Source organism: Chrysochloris asiatica, unplaced genomic scaffold (assembly GCF_000296735.1).
Source record: "Chrysochloris asiatica unplaced genomic scaffold, ChrAsi1.0 scaffold00140, whole genome shotgun sequence".
In the NCBI taxonomy this organism is placed as follows: domain Eukaryota; kingdom Metazoa; phylum Chordata; class Mammalia; order Afrosoricida; family Chrysochloridae; genus Chrysochloris; species Chrysochloris asiatica.
Genome location: NW_006408658.1, coordinates 7,470,948 through 7,487,062, shown reverse-complemented (window position 1 = coordinate 7,487,062; position 16,115 = coordinate 7,470,948). Strand labels below are relative to the sequence as shown.

Here is a 16,115-nt window from a genome sequence, read left to right as displayed (position 1 = left end):
TAAATTCAGGAACCCTTAACATTGGGAGGAGCAAGGCAGTGACAAACAATCACTCAGAGGAATGGGCTGGGTTCTCATGTGTCAACATCATATTCCAGATGGTTCTCTGAAGTGAGTGTGACTATGCCCCCAGTCCTTGAAGGAAGTGTTGGGGTGGATAGAGGAATGTGGACTGGGCTAAGGAAGATGTTGGCCCAACTGGGAAAAGGAAGCTTGAAGGCAACTGGCCCTTCCCTAAGCAGTGATGTCTGGCTCTGGGTGATCATCCCTGGTCCTCCAGCTTTCTCAAGCTTTTACGTCATCTTTTCCTATCCTATTGTCTTTGGTGGGAATTGTCATCATCATCATCATTATCTTTTGGGCATTATCTTTCCAAATTCCAAGGCTCTTTCACAAATATTGTGTCACTTCACAGATTCACGCATTAAATTATCTAAAAGCAGTTCTTGAACACCTGCTATATCAGGTCAAGAGCCCTGGTGGTGCAGTGTTTGAAGTGCTGGCTGCTAACGGAAAGGTTGCCTGTCAAACCCACCAACCTCTCTGAGGCTCTCTGCTTCTGTAAAGACTTACAGCCTTGGAAACCTTTGGGGGGCTGTTCTACTCTCTTCTGTGGGGTTGTCTGAATCGACTTGACAGTATTGGGGTTGGCTTATTTTTTATTTTAAATATTAGGTAAGCAAAGTTTGAAGGGAGTGTGGTGGCTCTGTGGGATAAACACTGGACTATGAATCACAGGATCAGCAGTTCCAGCCCACCAGCCACTTCTTGGGGCAAACACGAGACTTTCTATTCCCTATATGGGGTTGCAATGAGTCAGAATCGACCCGATGACATTTAGCAACAGCAAACCACAGTTTGAAGTGCTAGGATCTTTGTTGTTGTTGTTAAGTGTCGGAGAGTGGATTCTGAATCACAGCAACCTGTATAGAGTTTCCAAGGAGAGGCTGATGAGTTCAAACCATGAGCTTGTGGTTCAAACCAACCTTGCCGTCCAGTACTTACTCTATGGCATCATACCAGGCCTCCATAGTGGTGATCAAACAGGCCCCATGGAGCTCTTATTGTCTGTGTCTGCGGAACCGTCTTTGTGGCCTAGCCACACTGTCTGTTCCTCAGGCCCGGCAGGTGGACCCTCCATTCTCTGCTTCCTCCACTCTGGTGTGTACCTGGCTTTATGTGTGCCCTTCATAGCATTGGGATCTGGCTCCCGAATTTGAGCTCTTTAGAGGCTGAGCATGGGTCTTCTCTCTCCTCACCCCATGTGTCTTGTGCTGGGTTTGGCATAGTCTAGATGCACACATCTATAGTCAGATACCCATAGCTGTCCTGTTGGGTTGGCAGCCATCATCTAGGGAAACTGAGACCCAGATTGAGGAGCATCCTCATCAGCCTTTTGCTAGCGTTCGAGAGAGGTCAAGTGACTGGCTCAGGTCTTACAACAAGGTGGCAGGGCTGCTACCAGAATATGGCCCTCTTGGTTAGCAGGCCAGGTTCCAGCCCCAGCATCATGCTGCTCCCTGGCTGGCCTCTGTGCTTGCTGCCTGCAGCGGGTAAATGATTATTAATGACCCCACTGGCAAGAAGACAGGAAACGTTTCCCAGCCACAGCTGGTGACCTGCTCCCTGCCAGCCCATGGTATCTACACCGATGTTATTTCCATTCTACCTCAGACTTCTTTGCCCCACCCACCTCCCTGAGCCCCCAGGGGTGAAGGGCTAGAAGGGGGCAGAGCATTTTCTCCCAGATCTCTGCCTCTCCCCACTTTCTCCAACCTGATTCCTTCTGGTGCCTTTCCTACTCCAAACCAGTCAGAGGTAACCCTTCCCTCAATGCACTGTTGGTCCTTCCCTGGGTAACTGGGCACTGATTCCAGCGATCCTACGTGGGTACTGGGCACTGATTCTCTCTCATCAGACTTTGACCCACTCTGATGCTTTGCTCTGGTGGCTCTAAGCCTGGGCTGGAGATTTCCCCGAGGCCTGTCCCCAATTGCTGCCTTAGTACTGATACATGAGGAATACTCCTAGATGCCTCCACTAGGAAGTCCCCAGCCCAGCCCAGCCTTAGGGACTCTCACCTCCTCTAAACACTCTCAGCCTTGCTTCATTAAGCCACATACTGTGCCCTGCCAGGCCTTCATAGTTTGACATTTAGTGAGTACCTACTAGTTGCCAAACAGAGAGGGTGGGCACAAATGAACACATTATAGACCTTAAGTTCTGCCACACATTTCCCCAAATCTGAGCTACAATGCATCTGCCCCATGACAGGTGGCACAGACCTAGGCACCAGGACTCAGGAGGACAGGTGGTGGGGTGGAGGGGGCACAGCTGAAGAGCTTCTGGTAGTGTGTGGTGAGGACAGTGATGGAGATAAACTCAGGAGCCGTGGTGGTACAGAGCAGGGATCCCTAATTCAGCCCAGGATGGGAGGCAGGATGAGTTGGAGAGTGTCCAGGAGGAAACATATCTCAACTACAGGATGAGCCAGGAGAAATTTCTGGACAGAGAGAAGAGAGAATGCTGAGTATTGGTGGTGACAGACAGGGAAGCAAAGTGCACAATTCCATGTGACTAGATCTTGGACAGCCAGGGTGGTTGTGTGCTATTGAGGTGGGGAGGATGGGGCATTGAGAGACCAAATTGGTGACATGGGCAGGTCAAGACTTGTGCAGTACTTCTGACCCATCCTCAGGGATTTGGACTTCTCCCAAGGCAAGTGAGCCCTAGAGGAAGAGTTGAAAGCAGCAGAGGGACTGGTCAGACCTGTGTCTTAGGGAGCTCCCCTGGCCAGAGCTCCATGAAGAGAGCATGGAAGGAGTGAGGCGAGGGTTCAGGCAAGTTGTGATGAGGCCTGGATAGGGGACTGCTGAAAGATGGAGGGGTCAAGGTGTCAAGGAACAGAGGAGGAAAAAGGGAAAGGGTGTGATGGCTGAGCCTTAGGAGGGGAGGGAGAAGGAGGGGTGCAGAATTCAGCCTAGAGTGTTGGTGGGCAGTTGTGCCAGTCACCCAGAGGCACACAAGGGAAGGCAGGCTTGGAAGGCAGAGGCCCAGGTCTGTGTCAGGCCCTATAAGGAAGGTCTTGCAGGAGATCACAAGCTTTGAAGCTAAACAGAGACCCAGAGCCCTCTCAGGACTGCCACATCCTCATCTATAACATAAGGATTTGAGAATCTGCCCTGGGCAAAGAGTGCGCAGATTTAAAAAATAAAAGCAATCTGTGAAATGTAATATTTAATAAAATTCAAATCCAAAAATGTATGCATACATTCCAAAACAAGCAAAAATGTAAATTTATGAAAATATAAATGCTAAACGTACGTGCTTGTTCTCATATAAATTGTAAGCCTCAGCTGTTTCCCTCTACTTTGGCTTAGACTCCCTGGAAGCTGCTGTGTCTGATGTGGCTGGATCCCGGGATTAGGACCTTCCTGCTGGGTTCAATTCTTTTGTGAGGAACCACCAGGGTCCCTCCTTAGATTGGTGACTTCAGGTAGCCGGCATTTTGCTTTTCCTGACTCCTAAACCCCAACTGGGAGTCCTGGTGTGGCCCTGTGGGTTAATGTGCTGAACTGCTAAGTCAGTTTGAACCACAAGGTTGGGAGTTCAAGCTTACTAGCTGCTCCTCGGAAACCTTATACAGGGTCACTGTGGGTCGGAACCAACTCAACAGCACTGAAAAGCAACAACAAACCCTAACCTGGAGTCCTGGTATGCCACTGTGGGATAAAGCACTGGACTGCAAGGTAGGTTTGAACCACAAGGTTGGCGGTTCAAACTCACCAGCCGCTCCTTGGAAGCCCTACACAGGGTTGCTATGAGTTGGAACTGACTCAATGGCACTTAAAAACAACAACAAACCCCAACCTGAGGAATTTGGCCCCATGTACACCTCAGGGCAATGCTTGGCTTTATTTTGGTGGGCCAACAGGAGATGAGAAGGGTGAGGGAGTTGTAGGAGCTGAAGGCTTGAGGTATGGGCTACAGGGTCCACAGGGGCTGGTGGTAGGGGGAGCAGGAAGAGTGGAAGAGCAGGAAGGTGGGGGGTGTGGGGGCTGGAGGGAGAGTAAGGGGAAGGGAGCTAAAAGAGCAGCAACACTGCAACTAAATACCAGTGTTTCAGAATTTAAAAGTCTGGAACATTGGAATCTTGAGGTCCAATCTTGCAGTCCTGGCTTGGGCATTGCTTGGTTCCTCACTCTGGTCATTTTGTACAAGCCATTTTCTGAGCTACCTCAGTTCTCCTGTAAAAGGAGGAAGTTGACGTCCACCTCTCCAATGGATATATATGTTCCAGCTCTTGGGCTGTATGATCTAAGAATCTAAAGTTGTCAGTGGTTCAAACTGGGGCGATTCTGAAAATCTAGCCTTCCAACTCTTTCAGCTCCCAGCCAGCACTGTACGGCTGGGTGGTATGTGATTCAGACATTCTGGAACTATAAGATTCAGAGGCTCTAAATGCTGAAGATTCGGGCTGTCTGTGAATCCAGGATTCTAGGATTTGATGATTCAATGATTCTAAATGGGGCTGCTGGGAAGAGCTGTAACCACCTGCCTTGTTAATGTCAATGTTCAGTTATTAAAAACATAACAAGAAGCAATGGAGACAGATAGCTTGGGATGGTGGGTGGCCCAGGCCCATCCGGTGTGCCAGCAGAAAGAAGGGTTGGCATTCGGAGAGCTGGGACCCTTTTACTCTGGGTTCTGTGGGCTTTCTCTTGCCATGGCAGAATTGGTGTGTGTGCATATGGAAGGTCTGCCACTCCTGAAAACCTTTCTAAGTTTGTAAGGTGAGGGATCATATCCTTTACCCCCCTACCTCAGTCAATCAGCCATTTCAGACCGAAGCAGAGAGGTCCTGCCCTTTCCTCTCAGAACCCAAAAGTCTCTGGGCAGACATTGTAGGAAGGAGAGGTCACCCTTCCCCAGTAGTCTGAAGGGGAAGGCAGGACATGGGCATTTCCTGGACACTGACATGGAAGCACACAAACCTCTGGCTGTGAGGGCCCCAAACACAAAGGGTCTGCAACGGGAGGACAGAGGCCAGGGCAGCTAGGTGGCATTGTCAGGCATAAGTTGGGCCTCCCATCACCCCCAATGCAGGCTGAGAAGGGAAGACTCCACCCTTGCCCTGGGGGTGGCTGTGAGAAGGGGTCAAGGAAAGGGGATCTCAGGTCAGGTGACTAGAGGAGTTGAAGACAGATGATGGGCCCTTCCCTGAGACCCAGGCCTTCAGCCCAGCCTGGCACAAGGCCAGCCCACTTGCCTAGTCACTTGCTGCCTGTTGGATTCTGCACATGCCTCAATGCCTGGGCCAGAATTGGGAAAGAAATGTCCAGGCTTCAGGAGGCTCCCAGGACCCATCCTGGTGGGGTCCTCAGGATGCTCTCAGTGTAACTGCGCAAGCCCCATGACTTCCCAGCCTGGTGGTTCATGGAACAGGGATGGAAGCTAAGAACTAACCCAGCTCACACAGCACAGTAGGAATTGAAACCAGACTTCCTGAGTTTCATTCCAGGATGCTCCCCACTGTCCACAGCCTCTCTTCTTTCCCCTGGGACAACTGGAGAGAGGAGTGGAGACAGGACCCAGGCTACAGGGCAGAGAAAACCTGCAGTTTTCTCCTCTTGAAGACCAGGAAGCTGGTAGAAGGTGGCAGCAGCTCCCACATCACTGTCTACCACATCTTGCCTTAGCCCTGAGGATAGGGTCTTCAGCAGGGACCCCACCCCCACCCCAACTGTTCAATCCACTGCCTGCCTCCCTGAGGTTCTCTTCTCTCTTCACTCTGCTACCCTCTTCCTCCTGCTGTTTCACCCCTCACTCTCATCTCCACCTCCCCTTGGGAACGCTTCCTGCCATGAAAGTCTCTATCTCTGTCTTTCTTTATGTGTGTGACTTAATCTCAAATGATAGTTAGACCTGGAAGGGTCATAGGTCGTTTGGTGGTGTTGTCAGCTGCCATTGAGTTCATTGCAATTCATGGCAGCCCCATGTGTGCAGAGTGGAATTGCTTCATAGGGTTTTTAAGGCTGACCTTTCGGAAGCAGGCCACCAGACCTTACTTCCAAGATGCCTCTGGATGTGTTCAAACCACCAGCCTTTTATCTAGTAGTATAGTGTTCAACTTGTGATATGCAGTTGATACAACCTTGCTGCTGAAAGTGAAGAGGACTTAAAACATTTACTGATGAAGATCAAGGAGTACAGCCTTCGGTATGGATTACATCTCAATGTCAGGAAAACAAAAATCCTCACCACTGGACCAATAAACAACATTCTTATCAACAGAGAAAAGAATGAAGTTGTTAAGGACTTCATTCTTCTTGGATCAACTATCAACACTCATGGAAGCAGCAGTCAAGAAATCAAATGACATATTGCATTAGGCAAATCTGCTGCACAGGACCTTTTTAAAGTGTTGAAGAGCAAAGATGTCAGCTTGAGGACTAAGGTCACCTGACCCAAGCCATGGTTATTTTCAATCACCTCATATGCATGCAAAAGGTGGACAGTAAGTAAGGAAGACCATAGAAGAATTGATGCTTTTGAGTTATGGTGTTGGAGGAGAATATTAAAAGTACCATGGGCTGCCAAAAGAACCAATAGATCTGTTTTGGAAGAAGTACATCCAGAGTACTCCTTAGAGGCCAAGATGGCCACACTTTGTCTCTCATTCTTCGGACATATTGTCAGGAGGGACCAGTCGCTGGAGAAGGATATCATGTTTGTTAAGGTGGAGGGTCAGAGAAAAAGAGGAAGAACCCCAACGAGATGGATTGGCCAAGTGGCAACATCAATGGATTTGGGCGTGGCAACAGTAGTGAGGTTGGCGCAGGATCAGGCAGTGTTTTGTTCTGCTGTGCATAAGGTCGCTATGAGTTGGTACCAACTCGATGGCACCTAACAACAACATAGTGTTCAACCGTTGATGTTACCCAGGGACAAGGCCCCAATATTTTATTCTAGAGATAGGGGAGCTGACTCAAAGAGAGGAAGAATGCTGCCCCAAGTAGCAGAGTAGTTATTCAGAAGTCAGTGCAGTCTCCTTCCCTGCTTGGTGTCAGATGTCTAGGGTGTGAGGATCACAGGTCCCTCTGCCAGCACAAAGGGCTCCGCCCTGCCCCACACTACTGTGAAGTGTTCTCCCTTCCCCTTCTTTGCCCAGTCTCCTTTCTTCTCCTTCACTGCCCCTGTAGCCTGACTGACCTTTGCACTTAGATCAGAGTTCAGGCTCCATGTTTGCTATGTGGAACCATGCACACACAGACATGTGAGGATACACAGGAGTACATATGTCTCAGATGAGAACCTGCCCTCACACAATAGGGCCTTCTCTGAAATCTAGCATCCTGTCCTGACCGCCATCCTCTAGGAAGCCCCCTTTGTTACAGCTGAGCTCAGTGAGCTGGGCACCTCCTGTCTTCAGGAGGGGCTCAGCTTCTTGTGGCTGCAGGGGCGGGGGAGAGCCCTGAGGTCCCCAGAGGACAGTGGGACAATGGGGAGGTGGTGACAGATGAGAAATTGTTGCAGTTTCCCCAAAGCAGACTCCACCTTACCCTGACCTTCTTGTCTGGTGTCTGGGCTACAGCCCTGACCTGTGGATCCCCAAGGACTAGGATCCTGGTCTGACCCCTACTCTTGTTCTCTCAGTTCATGACCCCTGACACTTTAGTGGCAGTCCTCTGGCTGGAGACTGTGGAGTCATGATCCCCTGGGTGCTAGCAGCACATTGATGGGGATGGTGCCAATATTCAGGGGCGGGGAGGAGATGTAGGAGGGTGGTAAACACTGAGACTGGGGTGGGAATAAGGAGGTGCAGTGAGGGCTTAGCTGAGCCTCTCCTCATTCTTGCCACTCCTGGCCCACATGTTTGAAGTTGGCTGGAGGGAGAAGCTGGAGGGTTGGGTGGGACCCTCCCTACAGAGTGGTGGCGACGTAGCTCCCCTAGGAGGAACTGGAGAATCAATTGAAACCAGCACTGCCTCCTCTCAGGGGAAGGGGAGGGAGCTGTCCCAGGCAACTCAGCGGGTAGAAAGGAAGGCTCAGACTGTGTGGACAAAAGGCACAGGCTCAGGGGTCAGACACTTATCGGACCCTCGTCATTTCCTCTGCCGGACGCAGGCCGGGTTACTGGGGTCATCTCACAGAGGGAAAGAACAGACCCAAGCCAGCGTGTACACCCTGGGCTGAAGTCAGCCCCCATAGAGGCCCAGCCATGCAGCCACCTTCATCCCGGGAGATGGTCCCATCTAGACTATTGCCCCACACAGAGATCAGCCACCCTGGGTAAGTCTCTGAGTAGCACACAGGCTAGTTGCGGATACAGATGAGCAGGGAAGGGAGATCCACAGGGTACAGAAACATGCGGAACAACCAGAGACACCTTCCATAGTCATCCCACAAGCACCCACACACTAGGTGCAGCTTCTGTTACCTACGGTCACTCAAGAAGAGCCACAGAGTCCAGCAGCTATGGGCAGGCGTCTAGCTCCTGGTGAGAGGAAGGGGGCACCAGGCTGGAACCCATACCCCCTGCCAGACTGTGCCCTGCCCCCAGCTCGCAGAGCGCCTGAGGCTGTTTATTTCCTAGTGCTGATGGGTGTCTCATCCCCATCCCCCTCCCCCTCCCCGTCCCCACCACACGCTTCGGAAGCTGCCAAATCAAATCAGCCCCTGCGCCCGCGCCAGGCTGGTATGGTGGCCAGCAGCTGACGGGAACGAAGCCAGGCTCAGAATATCCCGCCGCCTGCCTGAAGCCTGGGTACGCTCGTCGGGTGGGGGTGGGTAGGGGCAGTGCCTCTCAGGGAGGCCGGGTTTCTGGACATTGCTTGGGTGGTCGGGCTCCCCAAGAGCTCTGAGTGGAGCCCTGGTGCTCTGTCAGGCTGCTGTGGCCCCAGCATTCGAGGAGCTGTGTGATCCCACGTGACAGAGTAGAACCGCCCCATAAGGTTTTCTAGGGGTAATCTTCACGGTAGCAGATCACCGGGTCTTGATCCTGCAGAGCGCTGTTGTTGTTGTTAAGTGCCATCGAGTCGGTTCCGACCCATAGCGACCCTGAACAGGGTTTCCAAGGCTGTAAATCTTTATGGGAGCAGAAAGCCTCATCTTTCTCCCAAGGAGGGTAGGTTCAGATCTCTAAATTTTTGGTTAGCTGCCAAGCACTTAGCTATTGCATCACCAGAGTTCCTTGAACACAGGTTGGAAGTCCTTTTGTTGTCTGTGAGCAAAGGTCCAGCACATGGTGGAGGCTCAGTGACTGTGAAGTGGACATTAAAGTGCTCATTTCATAGAGAAACTGAGACTCCAGAGGGGCAGTGAACTTACCTGGAGAGAAGCAGAAGTGGTTAAAGATGTGGTCACTTCCACAGGCTGAGGAGGTGCCCACAGGACTCAGGGAGCAAGAAGTGAGTTGGGGGAGTGAGTAGGGGTGCAAGCAGGCAAGAATCCCAGGAGGATGAGATTACCTGTGGGAGACAGGAGGCTTTGGGACTTGCTGGGGGCTGAAGGGAGGAAAGGCTGGGGAGGAGGGGAGATGGTCTGGCAGACCTCAGCCCCTGGCCTTTTTGTCTTCACAGCTGGCTGGGACCCCCTTGCACAGGAGACAGCACCCCCAGGGAATAGAGACGACCAACTGGAGGTGAGAGCTCAGTGGAGGGAGGCTCGTGGGTGGACTTGGGGTGAGCAGGGGCACAGGCTGGAGGTCAGTCTGCACATCGCCCCAATCCCTGGGAGGACTGGGAGGCTGGAGCCGTGTCCTAGCCCTATCCCCTCCAGCCTAGGCTCACCCACACCAAGACCATCTCTCCCTACCCAGTTCCTTCCTGGGGTACCCTCCACCGAGGACACCTTCTCTCCTAACTCACCTGAGAGTCATTTCAGACTGCTCTGTTCTCTCCTCCCCCACCATCCAAGCATTCCCTGTTGATCCTCTGTCCTAACCTATTTTTTCACACACCCCCTGATCATCTCTCACCTGGACCACTTGCTCACTGCCTGCCTCAGTGTCTGAACTCACCATTTCTCTGCCCCTCTGTTGCCCCAGTCAGGCCACAAACTGCCCTTCATTCATTCCTGCTTCCTCCAAATCGCTTCCACTGGCTCCTCCTCAAGTCCTTCTGGGCTCAGCTCTAGCCTCCCCTCCTCTGGGAAGCGCTCTCTGCCCGACCACAACCACAGGACTTGGTTCACTCCATCTCCCTCCTCTGAGCTCTCCTGCACTGGCAGTCAGGTGCCAGAGCATTCTGTTGTCTGTCACCACTAACTCCCTGTTTTTTCCATAATGCCTCTGTATGTGGTATGGCTTGTCCTCCCCTCTGAACTGTAAGTTCCTTGAGGACAGGAATGGCACCATTTTCGTTCTTGAATCTCCCACCTGATCCAGTGGGTGCCAACCACAGGGCTCAGTTTGTGTATTTCCTTTGCTATGAAGGGTGCCACTCCTGGCCCTTGATAGTGCCTTGTAGGAATTTTCAGGGCCTCAAATGTGCCTTGAGGAGGCAGAAATGGGGTAGGCTGGGGTGGTAGGGATTGGCATGGAGGAGGATTGTGTGTGTGCAGCCCGAGAGCAGAAGGTGAAGGAGCTGTTAGACCAGGCCCCTCCCCACTCTGTGCCAGTAGCTTTGGACACGCCCCTTGTTTAATCCTCACAGCATTTGCATGAGGTCAGGGCTGTTAATATTCTAGTTTTACATTTGGAGAGGCTATGACCTTGGGTGGTGCAAATAGTTAAATGCTTGACTACTGACCAAAAGGCTGGAGGTTTGAACCTACCCAGAGATGCCTTGGAAAAAAGTTCTGGCAATCTGCTTCCAAAAGTTAAAGTTCACAGCCTTGAAAACCCTATGGAGTTCAGATCTATTCTGAATCAATCACGTGGGGTCACCATGAGTCTGAACTGATTCCAGGACAACTCATTTGGTTTTGGTTTGAGTGGCCCAGCAGAGTCATACGGTGAGTGGGTCAGGGGCAGAGATGACATTGGAGCCCAGATGTTCCTAGTCCCCACACCTGCTCTCAGGTGTGATGTGGAGGAAAAGGCCTGGTGAATGGAGAGCTTGGCATGGTTCACTGTCAGAATGTAGTGCTATGTCCCCAGAATGTTCCTTGAGTTGGGCTGGGGAATGAGAGAGGAGGGGAGGGCCTGAAAGTCATTGTTAATTTATTTATTTCATGGCATTCCCCATGGGGTGGGGGCTCCCTCCTGAGCTGGAGACAGATGGTGTTCCTGGGAGCCGGCAGTGTCTCAGCAGCTACTGCCACCCGCCAGGGAAGACAGGATTTGTCATCCTCCCAGGAAGTCACCAGAGGAGGGTGCTGAGACCCTCCACAGTGGTGAGGGCTGGGCCCTGAGGAAATGAGCCAGGCCCTAGGACTCCAGGTTTGTACTCTGTGCTCAACTCCCTCTGCCTAGGTTCTTGGACCTGCCCTCTATAAGTTCAAGTCCTGCCCCCTGTCCCCAATCCTGCCAAGCCTCATGCCTCATGAAGCCACCCTGGACCAGCCCCATTGGCTCCCCACGCTTGTGCTCTATCTGCCTTTCCTTGGTCCAGGTCCTGCTGTCTCCTTCCTCAGATTCAGGATCTTGGGTCATGAGCTCCCTCAGCTCTCAGTTTTGTCCCGTGACCCAGCCCTGCACCCCTCCACCAGGTCTAAGGATGCCAGGTGTCTGCCTTGCCTCTTTGTACACACTTAGCTACGGCCATTGAATCCATTTGGACTCATAGCAACCTTATAGGGTAGCATACAACCGCTCCATCGTGGTTTTAAGGCTGTAAAAGCCTCATTTTTCTCCCTCAGAGCAGCTGACAGGTTTGAACTGTCGACCTGTGGTTAGAAACCCAATATTTAACCCACTGCTCCACTAAGACTCCTTGCCTCCTTTACAGCCTCTTTTATTTCTGGATTCAATCAGCATACTTTCCCCAAGTGTCGAGGCCCACACTCAGGCTTCCTAGGGAGACAGAGGGGTCACTGCCCTTGGGAACTCCCTAACATTGAGAGGCTAGGACTGGGGAAGTGAAGACCCTATGTTAGAGCTCAGACTATAGGAACAGCTAGAGGGGAAAAGGGAAGATCGGTAAGGGGGGATCCTGATAAGGAGCCAGGGTGATGGCTAGGGAGACCAGAGAACCTCAGATTGTGGACAAAGCATGGGGCCAGATCAATGTGATTTCAAGTCCCAGCTTCGCCGCTGCCTGGGTGCATGACTTTGTCCTATGCATCTGTCTCCTCACCTGTCAAGCAGGGGTAAGAACCTGCATTTTTATTGGACATGTTCACAGCAGAGCTGTGAATGGGGGGGGGGGGGGGGGGGCTAGCCCAGGCCTGTTCCTCAGTGCTTCCCTCGAGGACTAGGCTGTGCCCCTATGTAACAGCACCCTGTAGGGCTGGGTCAGGGTTTAATGGAGGCTCTCTGGGCACGGCACGTTCTCCTGGCACTGGCAGAGCAACAGCCTGCCAGCGCCCATCCCCACCTAGCGGGCATCTGTTCAGCACATCCTCTTGGAATGGCTCCCTGGCCTCTGTGCCAGCTGACTGGCTTAGGGGAGGGGCTCTCCCTGCTCAGCCTGGGCTCCTCCTGCAGGGCCAGGGCTTGCATCCTCATGCTGTCTGGAAGTCAGGTCCCAGGCAGTTCAAGTCCCTGAGCTGAATGTTCCAGGTTGATGCTCCTCTGTGCTGAGAACTTGGGAGCTCCAGCTGAGGAGGGCAGGGTGGGGGAGTGGAAGAAGGTAGAAGCAGATGGGGCATTAATATGAGCTGTCCAGTATTGCTCCTCTGTTGCTGCTACGGGATAAGTGGAGATCACATCCCTTGGTGTGATATTCCTTCTGGCCCTGCCTGCTGGCTGGACTGTCTCCTGTCCATCCCTTATCCCAGACAGCCTGTGTTTTAGCCATGTAGAAGTATTCCCTGCCTCCAGGACATACCAGCTCCCTTCAACCTCTCTGTTTGGAGAACCTTTCCCTCTTCCCCTAGATCAAGTAAGTCTCGTTTTCTGGGCACTCACAGCCCCCACTGCTTAAAGTTTCACCCTGCGTGGTCATGGTTTCCTTTCCCCTGTAACTGTCTGCTTCTTGAATGAATGAGAATAAGTATGTGTAAGATGTAGAGTCGTTCTAAAAAGAGCAGTTGCTGGATTGGGGTAGTCTTGAAGACTTCTTGGAGGAGGTGACCTTGGACCTTTTAAGGGCGGCATTAGGGAAATAGAGGAGGACCACTGCCTGGATGAGACCAGAGATCAGCTGGATCATCAGAGAGGTCATTATGGTCAACTTCTGAAAAGATCAGCTGAGGGTTAACAGGGAGCAGCACAGGACTGGGAATAAGCAGGTAAAAGACTCTGGAATGAGGACGTAACCCTAGAAGACTCTAGGAGGGATGCTGGCTCAGTGCTGAGAACCCAGCTCTGAAAACTTCTCTGCCTGGGTTGAGGAAGGCTTGGTCTCTACGTCTGGGGCTGAGGCCCCCAATAGAAAATAAGTGAGCCCAGCTCATTGGGGGGAGTAGCAGACAAGGACAGGAGCCAGGTGGTTGGCCAAGGTGGGTTACCTGAGGTGGAGAAAGTCTTTGCAGGTAGATGGAGCAGCTGGCTCAGGACAAGCAAGCAGGATGTTGTGGCTCTCTGGGGAGAAGGCCTGGCATGTCGGTGGAGTGCACGTTATGGCACAGGGAGTGCTGGGGTAGACTGGAAGGACCACTGCTGGCAGCACTTTGCAGGCCAGCATTTAACATTCTTGAGTGAGCATCTCTAATCGGCAGATGTGCCTGCTTCCCTCTGAGTTCTGCACATCAGGAGCACATCAGATATGTGTGGCACTGGTGAGGCCCTGGGGCCCTGAGGGAGCTGCCAACAAGTTATCCATGGCATCTGGTGTCCATGGGGGCCCTGAAGCCCTGCCATCTGTCTGTGCCCACCTGTCGGGTTGCACAGGCCTGGGGCATTTGAGGACTTGGGGCCATGAAGGCCGTCTCAGCTGCCACTCTAGTCTGTCTCTGACCGTCTGCCCATCCATCTGTCCACATCACTGACTGACGGAGGGCAAGGCAGAGATGGACAGGCACCCCTGCCATCAGAGACCTTGTCTCAGGGGGAAGGTAGCAAACACTCAGAGTTCCACCCACAGAAGACATGTGTTGAAACTGGGCCAGGCTTGTGGGCAGTGGGTGGCCCAGGGAATAGAGGCCCAGAGACAGGCAGGGACTGGCTCCAAGGTCCCCAGCAGTTCTGAGGCCATGCTGGACACTGTGGGCCCAGGGACGCAGTTCCTCCGCCTGCCGCCTGCCGCCTCCCCCATCGGCCCTGCCTGGCCCTTGGCTGTAAACACAGATAGAACAAATTCCGTTTCCTGGGAAATATTTATCTCAGACCGTGTGGAGAGCGTGTGCACTGGCCTCCATGTGTCCTTCCTGTGGCCTCTTGGGGCAGGAGGTGAGGGGCTTGGCAGCTGTAGGGGTCAATCTGTGGGGCAGTGGCCTGGGCACCACCGAGTCCACAAAATCATTTCCTTATCTTTCTTGTTCCTTTCTTCATCCCTGTTAGCCCAGCCTTCTCTAGGTTCCTGTCTCCAAGCCTTTGCTCCTGCCTGGTGCCTCCACCTGAGATGGCTTTCCTTCCTTTGTGCTAAGCACAACCCAGTTAAGACCAGTTGTCAGGGAGTTGTTTCTGATTCATTGTGACCCCATGTGTTGCAGAGTAGAACTGCACTCCACAGCGTTTTCATGACTGTGATCTTTCTGAAGCAGATCACCAGGCCTTTCTTCTGAGGTACCTCTGGGTGGGTTCAAACTGCCAAGTTTTCACTTAGCAGCTGAGCACTTAACCACTTATGCATCCAGATACTCCTTGCTAAATGAAATTTTCCATTTCCCCAGCTCTCAGCAGGCTTCCTCGGTGTAACCCCCTAACCCTTTGTCCTCCTCTTCTTTTGACAGCCTCTGACGGAGCCCCATGGACCAGCATTTGGCTGATCTTGGCTCCCAGCTGTTTAGACAGCAGTTTCTTCCTGGCTGCCCACCCAAGAGTCCCCTTCTGGGAGCAATAGGCCTGAGCACACTGGGGGTGGGCAGGGCCCAGAGGTCACCTTCTCTGCCCAGCCTAGTGGGGCCAGCATAAATCCAGCCACATAAGGGATCCAGACTGACTAACTGGGGAGAGGATGGAAAATCCCAGGGACCCATCCAGAATTGGGGCAGGAGGTCCCAAGGTTCCTGTGGGCTGCCTCTGGGTTTGGGGCTGTGTCTCTCAGACTGGGCTGGACCTGACTGGGCCTGACAACAGGAAATCCTTGAGAGAACAAGCAGGGTGAGGACTCGGAGCACAACAACAGGAAACAGCTTTGACATTGGGGCAGCAGCTCTGGTGACTGTGCCTGGCAAGAGGGGGTGAACATGGGGGACCTGGGGTATTGTTGAGGGTGACACTGCAATGCTGGTTGTGGGACAAAAGGTGTTCTTCAGAGTGTGTGACACCCAGCTTGTGATGTTGTGTGATGATATTGAGTATATGACTTTAATCATGGGGGGAGGGGTGGATGGATAGCTGAGTGTGTGTCCCTGAGTGTGTGACCCTGAGTGTGCAGTCTTGAGTGTGTGTGGCCCTGAGTGTATATGGCTCTGTGTGTGTGTTCCTGAGTGAGTGTCCCTGAGTGTGTGTCCCTGAGTGTATATGGCCCTGTGTGTCCCTGAGTGAGTGTCCCGAGTGTGTACCACCATGTGTGCAACTGTGATAATGATGCATGTGTGACACTGCATGTGCGATACTGTCTGACACCAAGTGGGTGCCATTGAGTGTGATGATGGGTGTGCTGAGGTGACCCCATGCAAAGCAGATATGTGGATATGAGCACAGAACACTGCAGGATGACAGCTGTGGCATGAGCCTGAGGCTGGAGTGTCTGGCCCTGCCTGGGAAACCAATAGTGTGCCTTGAGTGTGCAATAGATGGAGTGAGACTGAGGATGTAATCAAGGGTGTGATGTGAAGTCACATCAAGTGTACCAAGAGGCCTGTGTGATTCTGGGTGACCCTGGGCCTGGCAGTGAGTGTGTGAGGCTGTGTGTAATGTTGTGACAATGTTCAATCTGAGCACATGACAGTGTGTGGGAAGATGT

At 52.5% G+C, this 16,115-nt stretch overlaps 1 protein-coding gene across 1 annotated transcript in view; it reads left to right on the top strand.

Moving 5' to 3' along the window:
* The window catches only part of PDE2A (phosphodiesterase 2A, cGMP-stimulated), a 115,649-nt gene that overhangs the window by 49,389 nt on the left and 50,145 nt on the right, over positions 1-16,115 (top strand). The gene's annotated exons all lie outside the window — the stretch shown is intronic.